Source organism: Rattus norvegicus, chromosome 1 (genome assembly GCF_021556685.1).
Source record: "Rattus norvegicus strain SHRSP/BbbUtx chromosome 1, alternate assembly SHRSP_T2T, whole genome shotgun sequence".
Classification (NCBI taxonomy): Eukaryota; Metazoa; Chordata; class Mammalia; order Rodentia; family Muridae; genus Rattus; species Rattus norvegicus.
In genome coordinates this window covers 147,838,952-147,852,079 of record NC_141534.1, presented here as the reverse complement: position 1 = coordinate 147,852,079, position 13,128 = coordinate 147,838,952, and the positions used below count along the sequence as shown (strand labels likewise).

The following is a 13,128-nucleotide window of genomic DNA, read 5'->3' as shown; positions in this document are numbered from 1 at the left end:
TTTTCTAGGGTATAGTTTCCCTCCTTGTGTTGGAGTTTTCCATCTATTATCCTTTGTAGGGTTGGATTTGTAGAAAGATACTGTATAAATTTGGTTTTGTCGTGGAATATCTTGGTTTCTCCATCTATGTTAATTGAGAGTTTTGCTGGATACTGTAGCCGGGGCTGGCATTTGTGTTCTCCAAGGGTCTGTATGACATCTGTCTAGGATCTTCTGGTTTTCTTAGTCTCTGTTGAGAAGTTTGGTGTAATTCTGATAGGTCTGCCTTTATATGTTACTTGACCTTTTCCCCTTAACTTCTTTTAATATTCTTTGTTTTGTGCATTTGCTGTTTTGACTATTATGTGATGGGAGGAATTTCTTTTCTGGCCCAATGTATTTGGAATTCTGTAGGCTTCTTGTATGTTCATGAGCATCTCTTTATTTAGGTTAGGGAAGTGTTTTTCTATAATTTTGTTGAAGATATTTACTGACCCTTTAAGTTAGGAATCTTTGTTCTCTTCTATGCCTATTATCCTTAGGTTGATCTTTTCATTGTGTCCTGGAATTCCTGAATGTTTTGGGTTAGGAGCTTTTTGCTTTTTCTATTTTGTTTGGCTATTGTGTCAATGTTTTCTATGGTATCTTCTGCCCCTGAGATTCTCTCTTCTATCTCATGTATTCTGTTGGTGATGCTTGCATCTATGACTCCTGATCTCTTTCCTAGCTTTTCTATCTCTAGGGTTATCTCTCTTTGTGATTTTTTGATTGTTTCTATTTCCATTTTTAGACCCTGGATGGTTTTGTTCAATTTCTTCTCCTGCTTGGTTGTGTTTTCCTCTAATTCTGTAATGGATTTTTGTGCTTTCTATTTAAGGGCTTCTACTTGTTTACCTGTGTTGTCCTGTATTTGTTTGAGGGAGTTGTTTATGTCCTTCTTAAAGTCCTCTATCATCATCCTGAGATGTGATTTTAAATCCATGTCTTGCTTTTCCAGTGTATTGGGGTATCCAGGACTTGCAGTGGTGGGAGAACTGGGTTCTGATGATGCCAAGTAGCCTTGGTTTCTGTTGCTTAAGTTCTCGAGCTTGCCTCTCACCATCTGGTTATCTCTGGTGATAGTTGGTCTTGCTATCTCTGATTGGAGCCTGTCCCTCCTGTTTGTGGGCTTTTGAGCCTGTGATCTTAGGAGTGGAACACTCCTGGGACATCAGCTCTCCGGGCTGGATTTGGGTATGGACGGCTGTGGGACAGCCCCAGCTCTGGGTGCGGATGGAGATAGGAAGGCCAGTATCTTCTTTACATTACTCCATTAGTTGTTCCCCATCTTCTAATAGCTACCATTTAGCTCATTTACACATTTTTAACTTAAACCAACAATTTGAAACTTTGTTGTTTTGTTATTTGTATAAATTTTCTTTATACAAGTTAAATACTAAACCGTTACCAGACACACAAGTTTCTTTGTTATGGGTACTATCTCTGACTTTCTTGATAGGCTTCCTTTGAAGTACAAAAATTTTTATATGCCTTTATTCTTTGAGAATTTAATCATATTCCCAACTTTTCCCAGATTCCCTCCTACTCTCCTTCCTACCTAACTTATATCTCCCTTAACACCACAATTGAGTCCAGTTGGTGTTGGCCAACTGCTCCTTGGCATGGGTCTGTACTGGAATGTGATCACTATACCTGATTTATCATACCATTAAAGAAAACTGATTTCCTCTCTGGCAGTCATTAACCAATAGCTTTTTTGTTAGGGATGGGGGGATGGGACTTGGTGCCCACTGTTGTTTTTTTTTTGTTTGTTTGTTTGTTTTGTTTGTCAGAGGTCTTATAATTTTGAGATATGACTCTGCTAGTAGTACAAATAGGAAGTTTAAGAGTATAACCCACGAGCACAGGTGTCTGTAATACTGTGGAAACACCTCAGCAGGTTAACTGAGATGGACTAGTCAGAATGCCGTGGTGTTGGGAGTCTAAGCAACCTACTTTGTTACATTCTTGCAAGTATTGACTGAATCTCTTATGGGTAAGCCCATACTTGGTTTGAATTCTTAGGAGGTAAATAAACATACAGATGATTTTTAGAAATTTCTAGTTACCTTTAGTCTCCATTTGCTTCCTCTATTTCTTTTTATCTTGAATTTATTTGTTGAGAAATCCATATTGATTATTTTGTAGAATTATCCACAATATAGATTTCTGTCAGTGCTTAATATCCCTCAATATTTTTAATTAACTGATTATATTTAGAAACTTAAGTTTAGCTCTCCGTGTGAGTGTGAGAGAGGGGGAGGGAGAGACAGACAGACAGACAGACAGACAGACAGACAGACAGAGTCTGTGTAGCCCTGTCTGTCCTGGGGCTCTATCTGTAGACCAGGCTGGCCTCCAACTCAGAGATCAACTACCTCTGCCTCCTGAGTACTGGGAGAAAAGGTGTGTGCCACCACTGCCCATATTTTAGCATCTGTGCCAGCATACCTAGATGCATTAATATATTAGAGATGGACAGCAATTTTGTATCTCTCATACTTCATTTATTAACTGATGTAATTTTGTAAAAAGAAGTTTTCATTGCTTGGTTAACCTAGAAAATAAAAAAAAAACCTAGGGAAAGCAATTAAATGGTTGATTACTTCTGATTATTTTGTTATATAATACTGAGTTGATTCTCCAAAATTGACCAGTAAGTTTTTCCAATATTATCATGGTCTTGTGGACGTAATGTATTAGATGTGTTTTGATCCATTGCAGTTCCCTATTTTTGTTCATATGATCCTATCCTTAAACAGTTGATTTTCTTCATATTCAGTAGAGTGACTAATTTTTAAAAATCCATCAAAATGTGGAAGAAGTGGAATTCTGTTTATGGAGAATGTTTTATCTGCTTTGGAAAATAGTATAGGAGTTGTCAAATGGTCATGTGTAAGTTATCAGATGATTTAAAAGTTGACTTCAACCTATATTTAAAAGAAATGAGGGCTAGTGAGATGACTCAGTAGTTAAGGACCTACTGTTCTTTCAGAGGACTCAAGTTCAGTACCAAGCACCTACATTAAATGGCTGACAAAGGCCTTTATCTTCTGACTCAGGGTAACCAGTGCCTTTGGCTTCTGCAGGCCCTTACATGTACATGCACATATGCCCACGCGTGCGCACAAAGACACACACACACACACACTCTCTCTCTCTCTCTCTCTCTCTCTCTCTCTCTCTCCCCCCTCTCTCTCTTTAAAAAGTAAATCTTCAAAAAAAACTTAAAAAAAAACCCCAAACATCAATTCAAAGGCTATAGAAGCTTACTAGTTTGGTGGCAAGGCTGCTTGCTAGCATATGTGAGGGAGGCATTAGACTTAGTCCCCCGGCATTGTAAAGAATTGATCATAGGTCTAAGTAAAAACCTATAGACAGACTTCTGCAGCAGCATTTTTTCATACTGTCCCAGATTATAGGAACAACCAGTGAGTGGATAAACCAAGAGTGCTGCTGTCATAGAACACATTATTGAGTCATAAAGAATGAAGTCCTGGTTGGTATTGAAATGTGGGTGTGCCTTGAAAACTTGCTAAGGGAAACACACTTTTTAAAAGGCTGCATAATTGCAGGGTTCCATTTTTGTGAATATCCAGAGGATGCTGGATTGATTGATTTGACTGGCTAATGACTGCACAGAAAGGGCCAGAGGGGGAATAGGAATAGCTACTGGACAGTTCCCTTTGGAAGTGGTAAAAATGTTTAAACTTTAGTGTTGGGACACTAAAAACCACTGAATTATATAACAAGCTTGTTTGTTTCTGTGTATATATGCAAATTTTTTGAGATGGTGTCTCTTAAGTGTTTCTCAGACTGATTTGGAATTGTGGGGCCAGGTAATCCTCTTGCTTAATTCTCCCAAGTAGGAGTACAGGAGTCAGGTTAACATGCCTGGTTGAGTTGTATAACTTAAATGAATATATGTGTCTAAAAAGGAAAAAATATCTACAGTACACAGCAGAGAACCAACTCTTAAATTGCAATAGTATTCTTGAGAATAAAACTATTAACCATGTTTAAAAACACAACAAAGGGACAATTCTTTAACACATAATAATCAAATTGTTCTGCATGCTGTAACTACAGATGTGAGCAGATAGCCCAGCATCTGCTCTCTTGTAGAACAGCTATGAATAGTATGTGTGTGGGTACAGAAGGGTGGTAGAAGGTAGCACAAACAAGACTTTTCACATTAGTCTGTAGAATTTGAAAACTAAACTGGTAGGGCCAGATAGGGAAATCACAGAGCCCAGAGGTTCAGTGGTTATATAATTTGTGTGGGTCAGGATAGGAGAGAATTTAGGGAAGACTCCCCCACCCCCCTGTGTGTGTGTGTGTGTGTGTGTGTGTGTGTCTGTCTGTCTGTCTGTCTGTCTGTCTCTTCTTTTTGAGAAGGTGACATTTACAGGGTATACAAGGATGACAAATTCAGTCATGTAAAGGCTTGTTTAAGATAGGGTCTCCTTATATAAGTGGATTAGCTTATAGTTCACTGTTAGCCCAAGTTGGTCCAGGACTCACGGTTCTCCTTAATTTCCAGTGTTCTGGGGTAACGGCATGTGCCATTGTGCTCAGCTAGAGTGTTCTCAGACAAGGGTAAAAGAGAGGCAAAACAGCATGGTCTTAGATTGAGCCTGTGTTTATTGATTAAAATTATTCATACTAAGGGAAATACGTTTTTTACCTTTGATAATGTTGTGATGAGTGCCTTTATAGGCAAATAATTCTTGCATCTGTGTTTATTTAGGGATGGATGTTGACATGTTTATTTAGGTGGTATATTTCTGGGATAAGGACTTAGAACTTACTCTACTACTGAAGCATACCCGGAACCCTGCAGGACACTGTAGTACTGCAGCTAGTAAGCTTGGATTAAGCAGTTTCAAAAATTTTAAAACTCTTAAAAGTATGAAAATGCTACCCTTTTTGTCCCTTCCACAGTTTGATTGTGCAGCCTCACCATACATGAGTGAAGGAAATTAACAAAATGACTTCTCACCGTTGAATGCTATAATTTTTATAGCTTGATGAAGTAAAATTCTCATTTTGATTCCCATTTCCTTAATAAGTAGAACAACTTTTTAAAGCTACTAGTATTTTTAATATTTCCCTTGGCACAGGAAGCTACCAGGCTATTGAAAAATGTCTTAAGGAGAGTTGTGATTGTCTCCATTGTTGAAGAAATTAAAAGATGAGGGACAGCTTTTAATTCATTATTATATAGTTTCCAATAAATAACTCAGGGAAAGTGCTATAAAGTCAGCTTACATAACTATAGTCTTTTACTGACAAATTGAAATTTTTAAAACATTAATCTGGTTAGGAGTAATAATTGTGAATTCACACTTTCATAGTTCTGTCCCTAAGTATAAAGGTATGCTCACAATCATACCTCCCCATTTAGAATAGCTGTGAAACCAGTTTGAATCAGTGTCTTTAGTTTTCTTTCTTATTGAACACAAAAATCCAGACTTGTAAATGATAGGATTTAATTTTGTGTAGGTTGAGTTTTTTCCTCCAGCTGTTTGGTACCCTGAACAAAAAGTAACTGAAGTAACTTTCTCTGACTGAACTCTAGAGAAATAACTGTTTAATAAACCTGCAGTTTTAAATATTACCTAGTACATAGGGAATGCAATTAAGTTGTTTTGGAGTGTGGTTTGTTTGAGTGTGGTATTCATTCTTTACATAGGATAGTAAATGCTAACTTGCATACAGGAAAGGATATGAGATTAGAATTCATGATTTAAAAAAGATAGGGCAGAACTCCTGGCTGTTTTATTTTATTTGGAAAAAAATACTTCAGCCATTTCATGCTGAAGGACAGGGCAAATTATTCAAGATAACTGAAAGATGTGCTTCCCTGGAGAATTTGAAACCCATTCCACCCTTGTGCAAGAACTCTCCATGTGCCGTCCTCCTCTAATTCCTATCTGTTCGAAACACTTCGTTTGTGTGATTTAGTGTGTGTCTACCACAAAACTTGTATATCCATGAAATCAAGATTGCTTTCATAATGCCTAATACACAAGATTAAGTCATTAGAATCTTTTTTAGATTATAATGTTCATGGAACTTAGAGTTAAGTCATACCAGTGTTAGAAAAGATACAAAGTGGCATAAAAGTAATATGCTTTAAACTGCTCACTCAAAGCAAGCAGGATGAGGATGAGAAGCATTGCAGATTATGAAGTAATCTTATTTTGTGACTTTAAAAAATTAAATAACCTTTAAAAACCATCAGGACAAAGTGACATTGATTTGTAATGGAACCTATGTGACCTTGGAAAAATTGCTTTACTTCTTTTGAGTCAGTATTTACAAAATGGGCATGATATTTAATTTCTCCATGGTTTATAAGTTGTATGGCCCTCTTAAACCTAAAAAGTTAGTTTTCTTGTTTTACTCCCCCACCTCCCCATTTGTGAAACTGAAGACTGGTGTTTGATTCTCTCTAAAAGCCTTGGTCTGTGTGGCACCATCCCCATCTGCTGGACTGTCAAGAGTTGTGCTACTAAGAAAACTTGATCATGTCTTAATCGCTGTCAGAATCACTTACGTTTCAATTTTCAAATGTGGATATTCTGTCTCTTTTGACTGAAAAATGGATGAATACAGTTACAGGGTAGGAGGCCACTCAGAGATAACGATAAAGGCCTCAGGAATCAGTGCTAGTTGTGGTGTTTGAAGTCTTTCCTGTTTGTTGTTGTGCAATTTAATGCACTGTTGAGAGGATATCACTTAATGTCTAGAGAATTCAAAAGATCAGTAGGAGATTATTACAAGGCTGGTTATGGTAGGACACACTTTAATCCCAGCACCTGGAAGGCAGAGGCAAGCAGACCAGACGCCTAGTCTACATAGCAACTTCCAGGCAGCCAGGACTACATTGAGAGAGCCCATCTCAAAGAAAATTATTACAACTAATAAGAAAGCAGATATAAAGCAAATATTCAGAACAGGGCATAAATAATTATAAAACAAAATTAGTTATTTTCATCCTAATAATAGAAATTTAAATGAAAAGTCCCGTGCTCCATGGAAACCCCTTGTGAAATAGGTTTGTAACTTAAGTTGTCAAGGGAGGAATTAGTTGGAAATCCTACAACACTAGGGTTTTTAATGAGTGGAGAAACTTGTTTCTGGGATGGAAAAGAGTATGATTGAAGACATGGATCCTATAATGATTAAGAACACAAAGTCAAATCCAGTTAGTATTTGTTTAACTAAAAACCTGGCATGATAGTATGTACCCACCCTGTAGTCTCAGGTGTTTAATTAGTGTTTCCACAAAACACATTTTGGGACCCTTTTTCCTTGACTTGTTGAGTGGTCATCTGTGCCTGTGAGTGTCATCGAATGTTACTGGAAGGCATTCTTGCGTGGAGAAAGAAAGAAAGGGGGAGAGGAAAGAAGAAAGGAAAGGGAGGGAGGCAGAAAGAAAGCATGAGCATCAGGTATCTCAAAAGGTAACATGTTGTCCCAAAGGGAGTGGACAACATCTGAGAACAACCTGGAAAAGGATGCTCCCACTTAGGAGAGGGACATCACTAAGCAAGAATCTGGAAATATTCCTCTTCTCTTGGTCACATACCTGTTGCCTTAGAGCTGTAATAAAACACTCAACTTGAAAGCAACTTGGGGAAGAAAAGTTTTATTTTATTGTAGCTTGCAACTCTCAGGCCATACTCCATTACTGAGGGAGTTCTCAGGGCAGGAACCTGGAGACAGGAACTGAAGTAAAGGCTATGGAAGGGTGCTCCTTACTGACCTGCCCAACCTCCTTTCTTTCCCCCAAGACCACCTGCCCATTGTGGCCCTACCACAATGGACTGGGCTTCCCACATCAATCACGAAGAAGTGCGGTACAGACATGCTTAGAGGCAACCTGATGGAGGCATTTGTCAGCTTGTGTGAAGTTGACAAAACTAACCAGGACAACTGTCAAGTTTAGTAAGTCTTAGACTTCCATAGAGTGGTGGTGATTTTAATCATGTTCAGGGCATATTCCCAGGACCAATGATCCCCCAGTTTTTGGAATACTGGCTTTGGAGCATCTTGAAATTGGGATTTAGTACTTAGATTCCTGGGATACCCCTCAATTTTTTTTTGTACCATTTTCTTCTCGGTGGATTTTTAGTTCCTTGTTTACAAAATAAGGATTTGCCTTTCATTTTTAGCCCATTTCACAAAAATTGTGTTAACAGAATAAAAGTGTTAGCTTGATTTCTTGTTATCAAGAGCTGAAACATTAGAAAATGGGAAATCTTTTGCATTCTGCCTTGAGAATATATAAATACAACAATCCACTTTCTGCTTTGAGAAGAATAGAATCTGTTTTTTGTTTTCTTTCCCAAGGTACAATAAAAAGGATAACAGAATAAGAGGATCAAGTCTGCATACACTAAAAGAAAGGCTACATTTCCCAGACTCCCCTGCAGCTTGGTGGTTCTCTATGTTAACTGGAGAGCCAGGTGTTGCTTATGGATCTCTTCCAGCAGAGCTGCTTATCCTTTAGTTTTGTTCTGTTTCCCTGTGGAATGAGATTTTAACACCAAACTTAAACCAGCTCCAAAGAGTGTTTGATCATAGAATCCAACTATTCTCTTTTCGGGCAGCTCAGCTATTCTAAAGTAGTATGTTCAAGAGAAAACTAGTTTACTATGTGTTTTAGTCATTGAGGTCTATTTCAGCAAATAAACCTCATAAACTAGAGTAAAAACCTCAAGTCAACATGTTCTGTCTGTATAAACCCCATTTTGCCCACAAGTAGATCAGTTGGTGTTAATTGTGAACAGACAATAAGGATCACCAGGTCCTTAGGAGACGAGACCAAGGTAGGAAAGGAGAAAATACCTTCTGAGGCACATAATTCAAGGGGAAAGAAATCACAATTAAAAGTCTTATTGTTTTCTTTTTTATTTGAAACTTGGTGTATTTACATTGTATTATCATCCAGATTTCATTTTGTCATTGGTCTCATGTAAAATTTTAAAATCTCAATTTAGTGTGGACTTTTTTCAAACATCAAAAAAATCAATTTTACTTGGAAGGTTTTAAATCTGAGCACCTTACCCTATTTAGTAAGAAGTTTTTTTCTTTTCCTAGTAATGGTTGTTATAAAAGTTTTTGTGGGGTTGGAGATTTAGCTCAGTGGTAGAGCGCTTGCCTAGCAAGCGCAAGGCCCTGGGTTCGGTCCCCAGCTCCAAAAAAAAAAAAAAAAAAAAAAAGTTTTTGTAAGGCTGGAGAGATGATGGCCCAGTGGTTGAGAGCACTGACTGCTCTTGCAGAGGTCCTGAGTTCAGCAACCACATAGTGACTCACAGCCATCTGAAATGGGATCTGATGCCCTCTTCTGGTGTGTCTGAAGACAGCTACACTGTACTCATATACACAAATAGATAATTCTTTTAAAAAAAAGTTTTTATAGAAAAAAGATGCCCCCAAAAGTTGAGAGACCTCATACATAACTACTATAGACATTTTGATCAGTCTCCCAATATTTCCCAATATACAAGTTTCATCTACATGAAGTCTTTCAGAATGTTAATTCTCCATTTTGCTTCCTTTTTCTGTTATTAATTTTTATATTTTATAGGTCTGTATAACATTATGCTATGTAAATAGAAGCATTATTGGAGTCTAAATGCATGAATAGAATTTAGAGTTCCCATAATTTAGACTGATAAAAAAAAGTATCTGTTTTATACACTAGTGAGCAGTACCTGAAGTTAAAACTTTTGCTACATCTGTGGTTATCCCTGAAAGTAGACTTGACCATCTAAAAATAAATATCATTTTGAACTTGCTATGTTTTAGGCTTATTTTTTTTATGTATGTGAGTACACTGTCATCTCCTCAGACACACCAGAAGGAAACAACAGGTTCCATTGCAGATGGTTGTGAGCCACCATGTGGTTGTTGGGAATTGAACTCAGGACCTCTGGAAGAGCAGACACAGTGCTCTTAACCACTGAGCCATCTCTCCACCCCCTTTTTGAGCTTTCAATGCACATCTTTGATAATCCTCCAGAAACTGACCAGCTTAGTCTTTATGTCCCTGGGTGTTAGGGACTGAACCCAGGGCCTTGTGCAGACTACGTAAGAATTTTACAACCGAGTTACTTGCCCTAGTTGCCTAAATGCTTTGTTTGTTTTGAGGTCCATTCATAAAAAGCGAGGGCCGTTAACACTGACTTACCACTTCAACTTTGTTGATTTTTATATATAACTTGGGGACAGCACTAAACAGGATATTAGATTCTAGCTTTAACTTCCCTTCCAGAATCCATCGATTATATTAATCTGGTCTTGAATCAACAGGCTTTGCTTTAGATTTCCTTGAGGAATTAAAATTATCATCTTCAAATATAATACATGCATATGGCTTTTTTTAGAGTAAATGGAAATTTTAGGAAAAGGGGAATGAGTAAGAGTAATAATTTAGTTCTTGGAACTAGAGAGACCATCTACTGGTTAAGAATGTTTAGTGATGTTTCAGTTCCCAGCACCCATGTGGTAGCTCATAAATATCTGCAACTCCAAGTCCAGGACATCTGACATCTTCCCTGGCCTTGTGAGTACTACATGCACTTTTATACACGCAGGCTAAATACTCATAAAACAAACATAAATCATAAACTAATTTTTTGTAGGGTGGGATCGTGGAATGCAAGGCTCCATGGGAATCTGAGTGAAGAGGAGTGGGAGTATGTGCTGGTCATTGTGCTTATTGGTGCCATGCCAACATCTAGATTTAGAGTCTACCTCTACCTATATGGTAGCAGTGTCATTTGGTTTATTCTAAGCTTTGTTTGTTCTCCAGCGAAGAACAAACAGGAGGTCCTTCAGTTCTTTTACAACTTTTCTTTGTGGCTCTGTTGCCTGGTACTAGAACTGTGAAGGCTTTGATCCCAGAAAATTTTGCTTTGTGTGTACTATTTGCTTGGTTGATCAATTCTTGTGAAAGGGTTTGAATCACACATTTTCTTATTTGAAAATGACTAAATTAATGAGAACTAACTTTCAAAAAAATACTATGTTGGAAGGTTCCCAGTACATAGTTCACAAAATAGAAAGGAATGATTGAAAAGCCAGGAATGTGTAAGTTAAGACTCCAGTTTCATCAAGATTGATTTTTCTTTTGTTTCTTCAAAATAAATGTCTTGGGGTTTCTATCACTGTGAAGAGACACCATGACCACAACAACTCTTATAAAAGGAAAATACTTAATTGGGGCTGGCTTACAGTTTAGAGGTTTAGTCTGTTATTGTTATTATGGTAAACAAAGCATCACTCATGGAGACATGGTACTAGAGAGGTAGCTGAGAGTTCTACATCTTGGTTGGCAGGCAGCAGAAAGTGACACTGGGCCTGGCTTGAGCTTCTTAAATCTCAAAGCCCACCCCAAGCGACATACTTCCTCTAACAAAGCCACATGTCCTAATCCTTTTTTTTTTCCTTTTCTTTTTTTTTCGGAGCTGGGAACCGAACCCAGGGCCTTGCACTTGCTAGGCAAGTGCTCTACCACTGAGCTAAATCCCCAACCCCATGTCCTAATCCTTTTAAATAATGCCACTACCTATAAGTCTATGAGGAGGCATTTTCATTTAAATCACCAAGTGAGTTTAATTTTTTTATCTTTGTAGACTTGCCTATTATCTAAGGAACCAGTTATATGCATACCATCCAGCATCATGAGCAGTTGAGAAATGACTCTTCCTCCATTGTATGTGGGGGTGGGAGTACTTGGGGGACACTTTCATAGGTAAAGTGCTTGCAAGCATGAGGACGTGTGTTCAGTCCCTCATAGAAAGTTAGGTGCATGGACTAGTAATGGTGCACAACTTTAATCCCAGTACTCGGGAGACAGAGGCAGAAGGATCTCTGAGGACAGTCAAGGCTACATAGAGAACTCTGTCTCCCAAAAACAAACAAAGTGAGGTATAGTAGGGGTATGTGAAGTGGAAATCTGGTTTCTGTGGAAACTCAGTTGTGTCACATAATTTTTTCTGGAAGCTGTCTTGTGAGAGGATGTTTTGCTGAAGCAGACACATGAGAAGGCATGATGTATAAAAATAATAGAAATATAACCCCGTAGACAGTAAGAATGCTTTAGCATTGCTACACCTGCAGCGCATTGCTGGTCTTCAGAGACAGAAATGCACCAATCTTCTTGTGGGATTCAGATTGATTTTTGCTGCACCTACTGACTTGTGCCAATTCAGTGGAGCCTTGAAGTTTCTGCTGGATCTAGCTGCTTTTACTGATTTGTGTTTGGTGTTTGCTATTAGACAGCTGATAATCCTGACAACAAAGATTGGAATTGTGCCAAAGAACTACTTTTAAACAGGGCCACAACCCCCTTTTCCTATTAACCTTCTTTCTCTGCTACCTCTGTTCAGTGGGCTAGAAGGAAGGCTGAAGCATTTAAGAACCCTAATTAAAGTAAATTTTGAAAAATTTAAACCTACAGGTGTATACCTGCCACCCTGATACTAGGGAGGCAGAGACAAAAGAACCCCTGGAATTCATTAGCCAGTCATATTAGCTCAGTTGGTGAGCACCAGCCAAATTCAGTGAAAAACCCTCAAGAAATAAGGGTATGCACTAATAGAAGAAGACACTAGTATCATCCTCTGCCTTCTACACATTCACCCCACAAGAATATGAACATATAAGCTTCTAATTAAGCACCAGCTGGACTTCTTGTTCCATGACATAAGTAAATTGTTTCTTTCAGCAATAGGGCCTTATTAGGTTATGAAGATTAACCAATATCTTTGGCACTAGCCTTTGATGCTTATGGCTTTCCATGGGGCCTCTTAGCTAAGGAACTCAATAAGATGTAACTAGAAGTTTTACTTGGCGGCATAAGATGTCTACTTGGGGCATTGTCTTTCCTATTATTTGTGATTCCATTTAGACTTCTTTCATATTTGTCTATATTTTTAGGAAACTTCTTACAGTAGTAGGTTTCTATATTATTTTTCAGATGTCCTTTAGTATTAGTTGTCCTTCCCCAAATTACCTCTACTTTTCTTTTCATTCCCCTCTATATTTAATCTTCCCAATCAAGATTCCTCCCCCCCTCTTTTCTTTCTCATA

General features: G+C 38.0%; 1 protein-coding gene across 27 annotated transcripts in view; it reads left to right on the top strand.

The window, feature by feature from the left end:
* Cpeb1 (cytoplasmic polyadenylation element binding protein 1) overlaps window positions 1-13,128 on the top strand; it is a 107,778-nt gene that overhangs the window by 50,359 nt on the left and 44,291 nt on the right.